Below are 13,704 nucleotides of genomic sequence, written 5' to 3' on the forward strand. Positions count from 1 at the left end.
CGTTTAGTGTTTTTATTATGATGTGCCATGGAGAGTTTCTTTTCTGGTCCTGTATGTTTGGTGTTCTATATGCTTCTTGTATTTGTATGGGCATATCTCTTTTTAATTTTGGGACATTTTCTTCTACAATCCTGTTGAAGATCTGTTCCATACCATTACCTTGAGATTCTTCTTCCTGTATGCCTATGATTAGTAAATTTGTTTTTTTTATGGTGTCACACAATTCCTGCATATTCCATTCTTGTGTTAAAATTTTTCATAATCTTTGCTTGAGTGGTCTAATTTGTCCACTTTATCTTCCAGTCTTGATAGTCTGTTTTCCATTTCATTCATCCTATTGATGAGGCTTTCTCCTGTATTTTCTAATTGGCTTACTGAGTGTTTCACTTCCTTCATTTCAGCCCGAGTATTTTTCAATATTTCTCTTTTCTGAATTCATTCAGAAGTTTATCCCTATCTTCCTTCCGTTCTTTTATTTGTTCGTGTGTTCTTTAAATTCATGGAATTCTTTTATCATGTTTATAATTTTTCTTTGAGTTCCATGTCCTGTTTTATCTCTTGGGAGTTCTCATTGTACTTCTCTAGAGGACTATTGGTACTTGTTGGGGATATATTATTTTGGATTTTCATGTTATTATTTTTTCTTTGTGACTTTGAATTTCTTTCATGTGAATTTCTTTCGTAGTTTCTGATTCTTGTGTGAGACTCAAGCCTTCCTTTGTTGAGTTTAGATCTGCTTCTTTTTGTAAACTTTATGTGCCTTTGTGGTTTCCTTGTTGGGCATGAAAGGCTGGTTGGTCTAGGCTTCAGGTTCTCTCTTTTGATTTTATATTGGAGTGGCCTAATTTATTTTGTCTTCAGAAGTTCCCACAGAGGCCCAAGTGGGATGAGGCTCAGATGCTCTCAGGCTTTCTCCTAAGGTCTGGGTCCCTCCCAGAAATATGCTGCCCTCAGGAATTTGTGGGCTCGGCTGGCCTGGGAGAAGGGCCCAGGATAGATCCTAGTCTCAGGAAACTGGTGGCTATGCCACCCAGGGAAGTAAAGGGAGGTGAGGGTGGGACCAGGCCCAGAGGGTTCCTGGGGGCCTCAGGGAGGAGCTGGGTTGTTCCAGGTGCAAAGGATCAAGAAGCAGTGGTGGCTCTGGGCCGAGAGGTTAGCCCTGGTGTCTGGGGTGCCAAGAAAAGAAATGGGCCTGTACCCAGGCTAGGAGGAGAGACGTGGAAGGCGAACTGGGAGGGTAAAAGAGGCTGGGGGAGTCAAGGCACAGTGGGTGCACTGGACTTACCCAGAGACAGTGTTGGCACCAGGACACTGGAGGCTGTGCACCCCAGGGAGCAAGGGGAGATGAGGGCAGGACCAAGCCCAGAGGGCTCCTGGGAACCAGGAAAGATGCTGGGACCAGGACGCCCTGTGGCTGTGCAGTCCAGGGAAGTAAAGAGAGGTGAGGCCCATTTCATTTGAAAATATACTGTTTCCTGCAGAAAGACTTTTTTTTTTTTTTTTTTTTTTTTTTTTTTTTTTTTTTTAAAAAAAAAAAAAAAAAAAAAAAAAAAAAGAGGACGATAAATCTTTCACTGTGATATATTGAACTCACAGAAATCCACCTGCCTCTGCCTCCTAAGTGCTGGGACTACAGGCTTGTGCCACCATGCCCGGCTAACCAGAAAGACTCATTTTTAATGCTACTAATACTTAGATGTTTGTACATGCATCTCTAATCTCTATGTATCTGATTATTACTAGTCATAGTCTTCAGTTACACTCGGATCCTTGGCACCTGAGTATGGATATAAAGTCATCAGGCAGATTTCAATAGTAATGTTTGTCACCTCGACTAATTAATATGAAGTAAATTTTTATGCTTCCTCCTCAAATATAACTCATATTTTAAAATTTGTTGATATTTTTGTGTGTTTATCATACAGAACATCCCAAACAATCTTATTCATCTATATACCCACTTCCCAAATAGCACTCTCCTGTAGCCTCCCCCACCCCACTGGAGCCCATATACTCAGTCATCCCTGTTACTGTCCACTGTGTTGTCAGCACCCCCAGCCGTTCCCCAGTGCTTGTCCATCCACTGAATCTAGTCAGCCTATCTAGAGGTCTTTGTTTTAGGAAGGTCAGTTGTTCCTCATATAGCAGCAATCAGTTGTCAATATTCCTTTAGATAAGATTGGGGTCTGCTGTTCATTTTCCCAGTTCTTTGCTGGGTTACTATCTGGGAGTCTCTTGGGCCACCCTGGCTGACAACTCAGAGGATGGTATCTCCTGTCTGGCATTGTTTCTTATTATGTAGTCTTTAGTTGGCCCAGATAAACCAATTTATTTTTACTCTTAAGGTCATTTGAGGATCTGTTCCTCAGGGGTCACATGAGCTTGGGAGGAGCCCCTGACTGCTTTCTTTTACCAGTTCCATCTATGTGACAATAAGCCAAAGGTCCTGCTCGATTGTGGCTGGCTTTGCTTAGAAGCATGGAGGAAATGTTTCCTCTGTGTTGACCCTTCTCGTTGTAGACTGGACACTGGTTCAAGTCCATCTGGTGGGGTCTACACAGCCTCCTTGATCAAGAGGACAGGTGACTCACCACAGTTACAGGACATTTTTTGTTTCGGGCTTTTTTTGGGTTTTTTGTTTTTTATTTTTTGTGGGGTTTTTTGGTCTTTTTGAGATTGGGTCTCCCTGTAGCCCCAGCTGTCCTGGAACTCACTATGTAGACCAGGCTGGCCTTGAACTCACAGAGATCTGCCTGCCTCTGCCTCCCGAGTCCTATGATTAAAGGTGTGTGCCACCCCACCCGGCTATTTACAGGACATTTTGAGAGATGCTCATAGTCCCCTGGAACTTAGTCGATCTAGGAGGGCAAGGAGCAAAAACTGTCCTTTATGTACCTCTGACCAAATTAGTATAGGCCTCAAAGTATGGCTGTTAAACATCCAAGAACGTTAATGCCACCAATCTGGTACTTTTAATTACCATGTGCTATGTAGATAAAGCTTGGGCAAAGACCAAATGTTCTCAGATAAACCTTGCCTAGACATATATTATATTCCTTGATCTAGTTATATGTATAATTTGTCAGTAGGTTGTTGGACTAATATGGTTCCCTCTGGTTTTTTCAGAGGGGAGAAATTTTATAATTCAATATGTATTCCTAATTGATTTAGAGATTAATAGCCAGATCTGGTGGTACAGAGTTGTAATCCTAATTACCCAGGAAACCGAGGCAAGAAGATTCCAAGATCAAGGCTAGCCTGGGCAGCTCAGTGAGATCTTAGCTCAAAATAAAAATGTTAAGAAGAGAGTTAGAGATACAGTTTAGTGGTAGAGTGCTTGCTTAGCATGTGCAAAGCCCTAAGTTCAATTCCTAGTATTTCAAAAAAACACAATTTTGTAACAACCCCTTCCCTTTTAATTAATAAATAATCTGTGAGTTAATACTCTGATATTATACATTACAAATAGGCTAATGTAAATAACTGTATATATGGCATCTCTTTAGTCATTGCTCAGGACTTTTCATCTAATGATTTCATCATATCCTGGCATTCTATTTTTAAAAAAGATTTATTATTTGTTTTTATTTTATGCATGAGTGCTTTGCCTACATGTATGTATGCATACTTCATGTGTGTGTGGTGCCTAAGAAGATGAGAAGAGGGTCTCAGATTCCCTGGGAACTGGAATTACGAATAGTTGTGAACCACCATGTGGGTACTGGGAACTGAACTCAAGTCTTCTCCAAGAGCAGCAAGTGCTCTTAATTGCTGAGCCATCTCTCCAGCCCCATATCCTGGCATTCTTGCTTGAATCACTTTACATTAATGATTTTAAGTGGGAATTCAAAAATAATTATATAATTTATTTTAAATTTTACAGTTAGTAGCTGGTCTCTCTTTCCCTCTTTTTCTCTTGCTCATCTTTGCATGTTGAGTAGTACTATTTAAGATTCATGCAATCTAAAAAAAAGAAAAGATAGGGGGCTGGAGAGATGGCTCAACAATTAAGAGCACTAGAAGCTGTTCTTACAGAGGACCCAGGTTCAGTTCCTTGCACCCACATAGTGGCTAACAACCATCTATAACTCCAGTTGCAGGGGATCCAATGCCCTCTTCTGACCTCCATGGGTACTGCATGCACATAGTGCACTTAATGCATGCAGGCAAAACACTCATTAAAAAATATAAATAAAGTGCTGGGTGTGGTGATGCATACCTTTAATTCCAGCACTCAGGAGGCAGGGACAGGCAGATCTTTGTGAGTTCAAGGCCAGCCTGGTCTACATAGTGAGTTCCAGGACAGCTGGGTCTACAAGGAGACACTGTCTCAAAAAGACCAACCAACCAACCAACAAACAAATAAATAAATAAAATTTATTTTAAAAAGACTTCATTACCATGCTTATTCTTTTTTATTATTGTATATGTGGCATGTGTGGTATATGACCACATGTGTGTCTGTTTGTGTGTGCATGTGTGCACGCATGTGTAGGCCAGAGGAGAGGTCCAGAGTCTTTTCTGTCATTCTCTGCCTTATACCGTTGACACAGGGTCTCTCAGTGAATCTACAGCTCACCAGTTAGGCTTGACTGGCAGCTAGGAAACCCAAGAGCTTGCTGTCTGCTCACACAGTGAGGGGGTTACAGGCACCGAAGCCATGCTCAGCTTTTTACATGGATAATAGGGATTTAAACTCAGGTCCCCACACTTGCACAGCAAGTCCTCTGACATACTAATCCATCTCCAAAGTGCCCCCCCCCATTCTTTTCAGTGCTCAAAATTCCCTAAATTTAGCCAGTAGGAGCCCCTTTAAGTCTTCTCTGTGTCCTAACATGTGCTCAATTTCTCTAAGCATTTCCTTGTTTTCTGACAAAAGGAAATGTTTCAGGATTCCCTGATATTTTCCCTGTCTCAGAACTAGAGCTAGCCATCTCTCCAAGAAGCTCTGGCTACTTTTATGAAAAAACATATTTAGAAACCAAGATCTACATGCTAGCTGTGCTCATTGCTGGCGGAAGTGCCACTATTGCTTGGCTCTTTTAATAGGCCTTTCTGGAATACTTTATTTATGACAGGGTACTGCTGTGCAGTCCAGGATGGCCTTTACCTCTTGATTTGTTCTGCCTCAGACTCCTGATTAATGCATTTATAAGAAAGCATATGCTACCATGCCTGGCTTTTTATTTTTTAAGATAGGGTCCCCCTCTAGCCCCACCTGGCATGGAACTCATTGTGTAGACCAGGTTGGCCTCAGATTCACAGAGATCCACTTGCTTCTGCCCTCCCAAGTGCTGTTTTTAAAGGCATGTACCACCACACTGGATGGCTTTCATTTTTTAATGTATTATTATTATTATCTTATTATTTCAGTCTTATTTTTGAGACAGGATCTCCCTGTAGCCCCAGCTGGTCTGGCACTTGCTATGTACACTAAGCTGGCCTCAAATTCACAGAAATCTGCCTGTCTCTGCCTCCCGAGTGCTGGGACTAAAGGCGTGGGCCACCATGACTGACACTTTTATTTTTTAATCGTGAATTTAATAAACTCTGAGGAGATATTTTAAATTATATGAAGGTAAACATAAGGAATTACTTGTTGTGGGGGGGCATGTAACTATAAAATATTAGCAGCAGGTGAAATGCCCATACATAGAAAAGTAGTTGAATAAAATGCAATAGTATATGCTGTAAAATAAGGATTCAATACTCTGGTTTCTCTTCAGATCATACAAATCTTTTGCCTTTTACTAAAGATTTCCATGGAGAGAAACAACTCTGAGTCTAAACCCAATTTTTTAAAGCCTTGCACATAGCAAGGTTAGTAATTCTGGTTGAAAATAAAGCTAGATGATTTTGTTTGCTTAAAAAATGATTCAAAATATCTTTATGAACTGTCAAAGTAATTTCCATCCTGTCCAATGGGTGGGGTGATCAAAGAACTAATAATATACTCTCTGTAAAATAGAAAAGGATACAAAATATTTTGCATTTATATTATGTAAAATAAATACAGTAAAAATAAACCAGAAGTCAATGAGACTGGTTGCATGTGGGAGCTAGGAGGAACTAGAAAGGACACAGTAAGAGAATGAAAAAGGGCAGCAGGGATTGAGGGCTGACACTTCTCTAAGTGTGATCTTTTTGTCCAACTCTCTTACAGCCACAATACTGTTTCATGTTCTCCAAAATAAATAATTTATATTAACCAGCATATAGGGAAAATTGCTTTTTTGGCCTTTTGGCTAAAATCAAGTAAAAGATAGAGGGAGAACTAAAGTCTCAGTCCAAAACCCAGGTTAAAATAAAAGTGGGGGCTGGCAAGAGCGCTCAGCAGGTAAAGGTGCTGGCTGCCACGTTTGATAACCTGAGGTTGATCCTTGGGACCCACATCACAGAAAAAAGGGCTGACTCCCGCAAGCTGTTCTGGCCTTGACACGTACACTGTGGTGGCGCACACCTCCCCCTCCACCAAAAAAAGAAAGGAAGGAAGGAAAAGAAAAATAAATAAAACATGAACTTGGCTATATTACAGGTAAATAACGTAACTGCCCTGAAGAGTTTATGAAGCAAAGAACAAGCATACAGAGCTTTAGAAAACGGTTCTTTTAGTGTTGCTATGATACAAAAGACAAATGGCTGGGAAAGGAGCTTGGTGGTAGAGGGCTTGCTTAGCATGCCCCAGGGTCTGGGTTTGAATTTTCCATCCTATAAAAACCAAAACTTCATAGGCATTGTACTAGATTCCTGTAATACCAACCCTTGAGAGGCTGAGGCAGGAGGATTCCAAGTTAAAGACCAGTTCAAAAACAAAAAAGACAAAAAACAAAGAACTATATACAAGTATGGGTCAGAAATTCTGAAATTATATGTGTCCTAGGATTAAACAGATGAGAACCAGCATTCTTACTGTTGAAGATAGTTACCTAAGGTAAAGAAGAAAGAAGGAAGAGGAATGATAGAATTAACTCTGTGACAGTGAGTTGGAATCTAAGGTATTAGTATGATACAATAAAATACAAATAATCCAATTTCTTAAGTAGCCAAAAGTTCTAAACATCTTTTGTATGTTCCCAGAGAACACATATAAATGGCCAATAAGGACATGATAAGATGCTTGATACCTTTAATCATTAGGGAGGGAAATGTAAATCAAAATCACAATATGATCCCATTTCATATCTTCTAGGATTACTATAATCAAAAAGAGATAACAGTAAGCACTGATGAGGATATACAGAAACTGACATTTTCACATGCTACTTGTGGAAATATAAAGTACTACAGAAACATTAGAAAGCAGTCTGATAGTTCCTCAAAAAGTTAAACACAGGGTTGGAGAGCTGGCTCAGTGGTTAGGAGCACTGGCTGCTCTTGCAGGGGAACTGGGTTCAGTTCCCCGCACCCACATGGTGGCTAATAACCATCTGTAACTCCAGTTCCAGGGGATCCAATGCCTTCTTCTTACCTTCACAGGCACTGCACACATGAGTGTACCTACAAGTACACATGAGTGCAGGCAAAACACTTATAAAATAAAAATAAATAGATCAGAAACATTTTTATATTTTATTATTTTAATTTTTGTGTATGAGTGTATTGCCTGCATGTCTTCAAGTGCACCTGTGTCATGCAGTGCCTGCAGAGGTCAGAAGAGGGCGTTAGATCCCCTGAAACTGGAGTTATGGATGGTTGTTAGCTGCTATGTGGGTGCTGGGAACCGAACTCCGGTCTTCTGTAGAACAGCCAGTGCTCCTAACCACTCAGCCATCTCTCCAGGCTTGATCAAAAAAATTTTTAAGGCAAACACAGCTTTACCATGTGATTTAGCAATTCTCTCAGATAGATACCTAAAATAAATTACAAAATATATCCACACCAAAAAAACTAGTAAGAATGCTCATAAGAGTGTTAATGATATTAAAACACTAGAAACAACTCAAATGCCAAATAACTAATGGGTAAACAAAATGGTATATCTATATAATGGAATATTATTTGCTCATAAGAAGGAAGTGCTCTGGGAGGCAGAGGCAGGTGGATCTCTTTGAGATCCTTTGAGATTGAGGCCACCCTTGTTCACATTGTGACTTCCAGGTGGGTTGTGACTAGGGAGACCCTGTTAAAAAACAATCAACAAAAAGACTCCCCCCGAAAAAAGAAGGAAGTAGTGATACATGATACATGAATAAACTGAAAACACTGTTAAGTGAAGGAAGTCACCCATAAAACACCAAAACTTAGATGATTCCATTTAGACAAAATTCCTAGAAGAGGCACATCTACAGAGACATAAATTAATTATTTCTAGGTCTGGTGGAAAGGGACTGGGAGATTGGGAAGAAGTTAGACAGCAACTATCAGTGAGTACAGTGGTTTCTCTCCAGGGTGGTGAGAAGGCCTTCAGATTGATGGTAAAATGAACCCTGCATGTGTCTTTGAACACACCAAAGCTACTAAATGCTACAGGTGGTGAACTCTGTGTTATATGAAACACTATCTCATTAAGAAAAAAAGAAAAGGCGTTCCTCTGTTGTACGTTGGCACTTCTGGTCCTCGAGCCTCCTCTAAATGCTGTTCCATAAGTTGTCTTCTCATTTCTATCCTCAATTAGTTTTTCTTCTATGGGCTCCTTTTTCATACTCATTTTATCTTCCTTATAAGTGAGGAGCTTTTCCAGCACAGATGCCCCAATTTGCTGTTCCTCACTATAACAAGAAATTTTTTTTTGAAGCAGGATCTCCCTGTGGCCTACAGCTGGCCTGGAACTCACTATGCAGTCCAGACTGGCCTCAATCTCATAGATACCTGCCTGCCTCTGTCTCCCAAGTGCTAAGATTAAAGGCATGTGCCACCACACCCAGCCCTATAACAAGCAATTTTGGGGGGAAAAATGTATCAATTAGAATGCTTTTGTGTGTCTCAAAAAGGCTTAAGCTCTCACATGAAAATTTGTTTAATGATGGGTTGAGTTTAGGGTGGCTGATTCATCAGTTCAGCATCATCATGGACTATATCAGGAAGAAGATTTGGCTGCTGTAAAACAAGTTACAGTGGCTTAAAAAAGAAAAACATTTTCCTCTCATGGAATAATGTGAACATAAGCCATCCAAGGCTAGCATGGCAGCTTCAGAATAACAAGGAGACCAAGGACTTTATACCTTCTTGCAAACTTTACTTGGGCTTCCACTTTTGGTCCAAACTAAGTGCTCTAACTTCAGCATTAATATTGTCATTCTGACTAGATAGATGAGGAGAAAGGGTGAAAAGAAAATATATCCATTCTCTCTGAGAGCACAAGAAGAAGGTGCACATCCCATCTGTATCCAAGTACTACTGACCTATCACGTTATATCCAGTTGATAAACACACCAAAAATGCAACTCAAAAGTAGGGAATCTGACAGTAAGAAGGGGAACATACATTGGAAAGTAACCAGAAGAACCAAGGTTGCAGTCTTCCATCCTGAGTATTCTGGCGTCTTTTCTAATGCTGGTTCCTCTCATTTCCAGACTGACATTTTCCATTCCAGTCTTCAGAGGTAGGTAGCCATGACTAGAGACAGAAAAAGGTTATGTCTGTGTCTTGTATACTCTGCTAAAAGCTAGGGAAGCTTTTCTGGAAATACTCCAGTGGACTCTCCCTCCTGTGTCATTGTCTAGAATTATCTAAGCCTAAAGTATTCCTTTGACAAAAAAGAGACTGAGAGTAGACAATCAAGACTCATACCCCAAGATGAAGGATTGACGTGACCACTGGAAAAGGCCAACACCACCATTCTTTCTTAATAGTAAGAAAAGTGGAGACAGGCCCAAGGTGGTAACTATAGCTTCCATTTTCCTTACCCTCCTCTCATACCTCATCTGATGGGGTGACCCGAACTTTGCTCCTGTAGGTGCTAAGCCCTCAGTAATCTTGTCTTTGTTGGATTGTTGTGGGTTCATGTTGTCCAGTAGCACTAAACCTATGAATATCAAGAGGTACGCTTGGGATTCTAGAGACAGCCTTCCTTATTCTGTTTGTGAAACAACAAACAACTTCCCTGTGATGAAGGACTAGTGACACCAACCAATCTGTTGGTGTCAACCCCTCTCTGATCTTTTGGTTCAGTGGTCTGAAGACTCCAAAGTGGCCAGGTAGTGGTTTCAGCTTCACGTTTAATAGAATTGTGACTTCTTTATATGGGGGAAAGCATCTGTCCCTTGGGCACTTAAACCTTCAAACCAACCAAGCCCAATGTGTAGGGATAAAATTATAGGAATAAGTTATGAGGATGAAAATTCTGTAAAAATTATGAGGAATAATAGAAGAGCCACTCTTACCTCTAACACCTCTTACCTTGGTTTGCAGGCCCACAAATTCTGACCATGGGTAATATATGGCAATATGCAGGGCTTACTGAGTTAAATCATATGCCATGTCTTCACAGGGGCCGTTTCTTAGCCAGCAGACATTCCCCAGTCCCTCCTCAAGCCAAATTAGCTATTTCTGACGATTGGGTTTGGGGTCAAATCATTCAAATCTGTAAGCAGGAATATGCAGCCATACCACCTTCACAGTAAACTCAACTGCTTACCCAAAGACGAGGCTGTGTGTGACACTTAAGGTGAAATAAGGCAGTCTATAAGTACATGAGTTGTAGCACTGGCAGTAGCTTCATGGGCAGGAAAGATAAACCATGTCTACAATACATAGCTTTTCCTATGAAGACAAACTGCCTTTACCATTAAGATTAAAAGATCTGAAATAATTAATTACTAACAGATGGTTGGCTGATCTATCTAGGCAACAATATCAGACTTGAGTCTCTGTGATGGCTTCTGATATCAACAGGATTCCACAATGGAAATAACTGAATTACACTTAGCAAATAGAAGTCCATGCTGTTGAATCTACTATTTAACTTATTATTGCCATGTGGGTCAGCTGAGCAAGGACTACAGTGAGTGAGCAAACAGTCTGGGCTGACTAATATTTATGGGCAGATCATCTTGTAAAAACACTTACCAGACTATATGCCCTCTGGTGGGGAGTAATATGGTTCACAAATATTTTCACATTCCTGGGCAATTTTGATAATACATCCATAATACCTTACCTGCTGACGTCTTTAGTTCAAATCTTCTTTCAAAGTCATTGACCAACCTATTACCTACTGTACATAAATCAGTATAGATCACACTTCAGGCAACTCTCCTTCCTCACAAAAAGGACAATGGGATGTACGATTCAAAGTTATGCCCAGTGGGAGAATTTCTCTTCTTCATCATCGTTCAGGGCTACCTCATTGTGGAACCTCAATAGCAAGCTGTTTCAAACTATATAATACAGACTATTAATAAACCAGGCCTGAACATGTTCCTCCTCTGCTCAATGATCAAAAGCCATTATATATGAGTTGAAGAAAAACAGGGGGGAATGGGGTAGCAACAAAAGGCAGATGTTTGTAATTTACTTGTGCTTCCAGATCATGCCAGGCATCCCCAGTATATACCACTCCATTCTGTTGCCTGCATTCCTGATTCAGTAAAGTGGGTAACAGTTCCTAAGAAGCAGCTTGTCACATAGTCACTCAGTATCCCATGACCTGGTATTATCTTTACTAAGGCCTGGTAGCCAATAAAGAGTTGCTTTCCAATGGTGTAGGCATCAGCAGAGAAGGCCATGCTCATATTCCAAAATCTTAGGGAGAATACCTAGCATTATGATTCTCCTCCTGGATTTACAAGAGACTACATATAATATTTTTGTTAGCCATCAAGAGCTCAAGGTCCTAAAGCCTAAGTGTCAAGACAGAGCGTGAGAGAATGGGATGTCAGCAGGGCATTATGGTGTGTCAAATCCCATGAAAACTAGTAGTCATGGGTTACGAGGGAAAGGACCAAAAAGCAGTGAATATAGTGCATTGTCTACAAAATTCAAATAAAATAGTCAGGCAGAGTAAATCATCCTTTGGAAGATACAAGGTGAGTACTAGAATTCCAATGTTTTGTTAAAGTATCAGTAATGTGGTAGGCCCACATGAGTTCATATCTCACCCTCTGGTATAAGGGTCATTTATTTTTTTTCTTAAGAAATGGGATAAAATATTGTTGCCCAAGGTGGCCCCAAATCTTAAGCTCACAGATCTTCTGTCTTAGGCTGCTAAGTAGCCATGAGTATATGTATGAAATTACGCCTAGCTGAAGGGTCTAGGATGGTGGTTACTTCTTGTTGATCAGGTCTTATTTATAGAATGGCATCAAAATAATGAACTGCCATGATTATCAGTTCTGCTGGACAGCCAGGAAACAAAGTTCCCTCTAGAATGAGACTCTGTCATAGAGCAGAGAAAGTAAGACAATGGCAGGGCTGTCACAGTCACACAAAAGTAAAACGTCCCGCTTACTGTTGTTGAAAGAAATTGAAAAGAAAGCTACATTCCAGGTTTCAAGTCAGCAGCTACATTCTAGCCATGAAGGCTTCTGTTAATTGACCCTACTAAAGATCTTAAATGAAGAATTACAAATTAATTGGCATCAACATTTGATTAATTACATATGTCTCTGTGTGGTATATCCCCATGTGTGACTGCCTACGTGTGCTCACTCACATGTGAGCATGTGGAGGCCACAGGTTGAAAATGGGATGTCTGCCTCAATTGCTTCTCCACCTTATCTTTTTGAGACAGGTCTCACTGACCCTCAAGCTCACTATTTCAGCTAGACTGACTGGCCAGCGAGCCTCAAGGATCCACATGTCTCTACAACCCCAGTGCTGGAGTTACAGGTGCATACCACCATGTCTAGCTTTTCAACAGGTGTTAGGGATCCAAATTCCGGCTGTCACACTTGTTCAGCAAGTACTTGACCCGCAGGGGCATCTCTCCAGCACTGGATTAATTTTTGATAATCCACAAACGTCCTCCAAAGTTAATTTGGCTATTTAATATAGTTTGAATGTATCCTCCAAAGTTCATATGTTAAAAACTTAATCCCTACTGTAACCATGCTGAACAATGGAACCATTAGGAGATGACTAGGTCATGAGGGTTCTGCCCCCATCAGTGTTTTAATGGCATTATCTCAAGAAGAGTTCCTGATAAAGATGAGTTTGCCTCTTTTTCTTCTTTTACTTATTGCATAATAGCAAGGCCTCCTGTCTTCTGCTAAGTGATGACATAGCAAGAAGGCCTTTACCAGATACCAATACCTTGGTATTAAACTGCCCAGCCTCCAGAACTGTGGGATACACTTTTCTTTTTAAATTACTCAGTCTGTGGTAGTCTGTCATTGAAACACAAAATTGACTAAAACACTACTGCATGAACCAAACAGATGTGTTAAAAGAGAAAGACCATGGTCAAGCAGGACCTTTGACTTATCTTCACACAGGCGGAACTGGTAAAAGAAAGAAGCCAGGGGCTTCTTCCAAGCCCATGTGACCCCTGAGAAAGAGATCCTCAAACAACCTTAAGAGTAAAAATAAATCGGTTTATCTGGTCCAACTGTATGGCCTTAAACACCCCAAAGGAAAGTATAACCAAAGATTAAAGGGGCCAATATAATTTCTTAAGAGTCCATATGCATAGCTCAAGGCTACATAACAAGCAACAATGCCAGATAGGAGATACCTTCTTTTGAGTTGTTGGCCAGGGTGACCAAAGGGACTCCCAGATAGTAACCCAGCATAGAACTGGGAAAATGAACAGCAGACCCCAATCTT

The 13,704-nt window shown here is 40.6% G+C and overlaps 1 protein-coding gene and 1 non-coding gene across 2 annotated transcripts in view; one reads left to right on the forward strand and one right to left on the reverse strand.

Moving 5' to 3' along the window:
- Nucleotides 1–13,704, reverse strand: part of Atl1 (atlastin GTPase 1) — a 114,470-nt gene that overhangs the window by 93,426 nt on the left and 7,340 nt on the right. The window lies entirely within an intron of this gene.
- On the forward strand, nt 5,707–5,823 carry LOC115069777. Its single transcript, XR_003849008.1, has one exon. It is a non-coding gene; the product is annotated as a U5 spliceosomal RNA (small nuclear RNA).

The sequence above is a fragment of the Nannospalax galili genome, unplaced genomic scaffold, assembly GCF_000622305.1.
Source record: "Nannospalax galili isolate Female #2095 unplaced genomic scaffold, S.galili_v1.0 scaffold253, whole genome shotgun sequence".
NCBI classification, from domain to species: Eukaryota; Metazoa; Chordata; class Mammalia; order Rodentia; family Spalacidae; genus Nannospalax; species Nannospalax galili.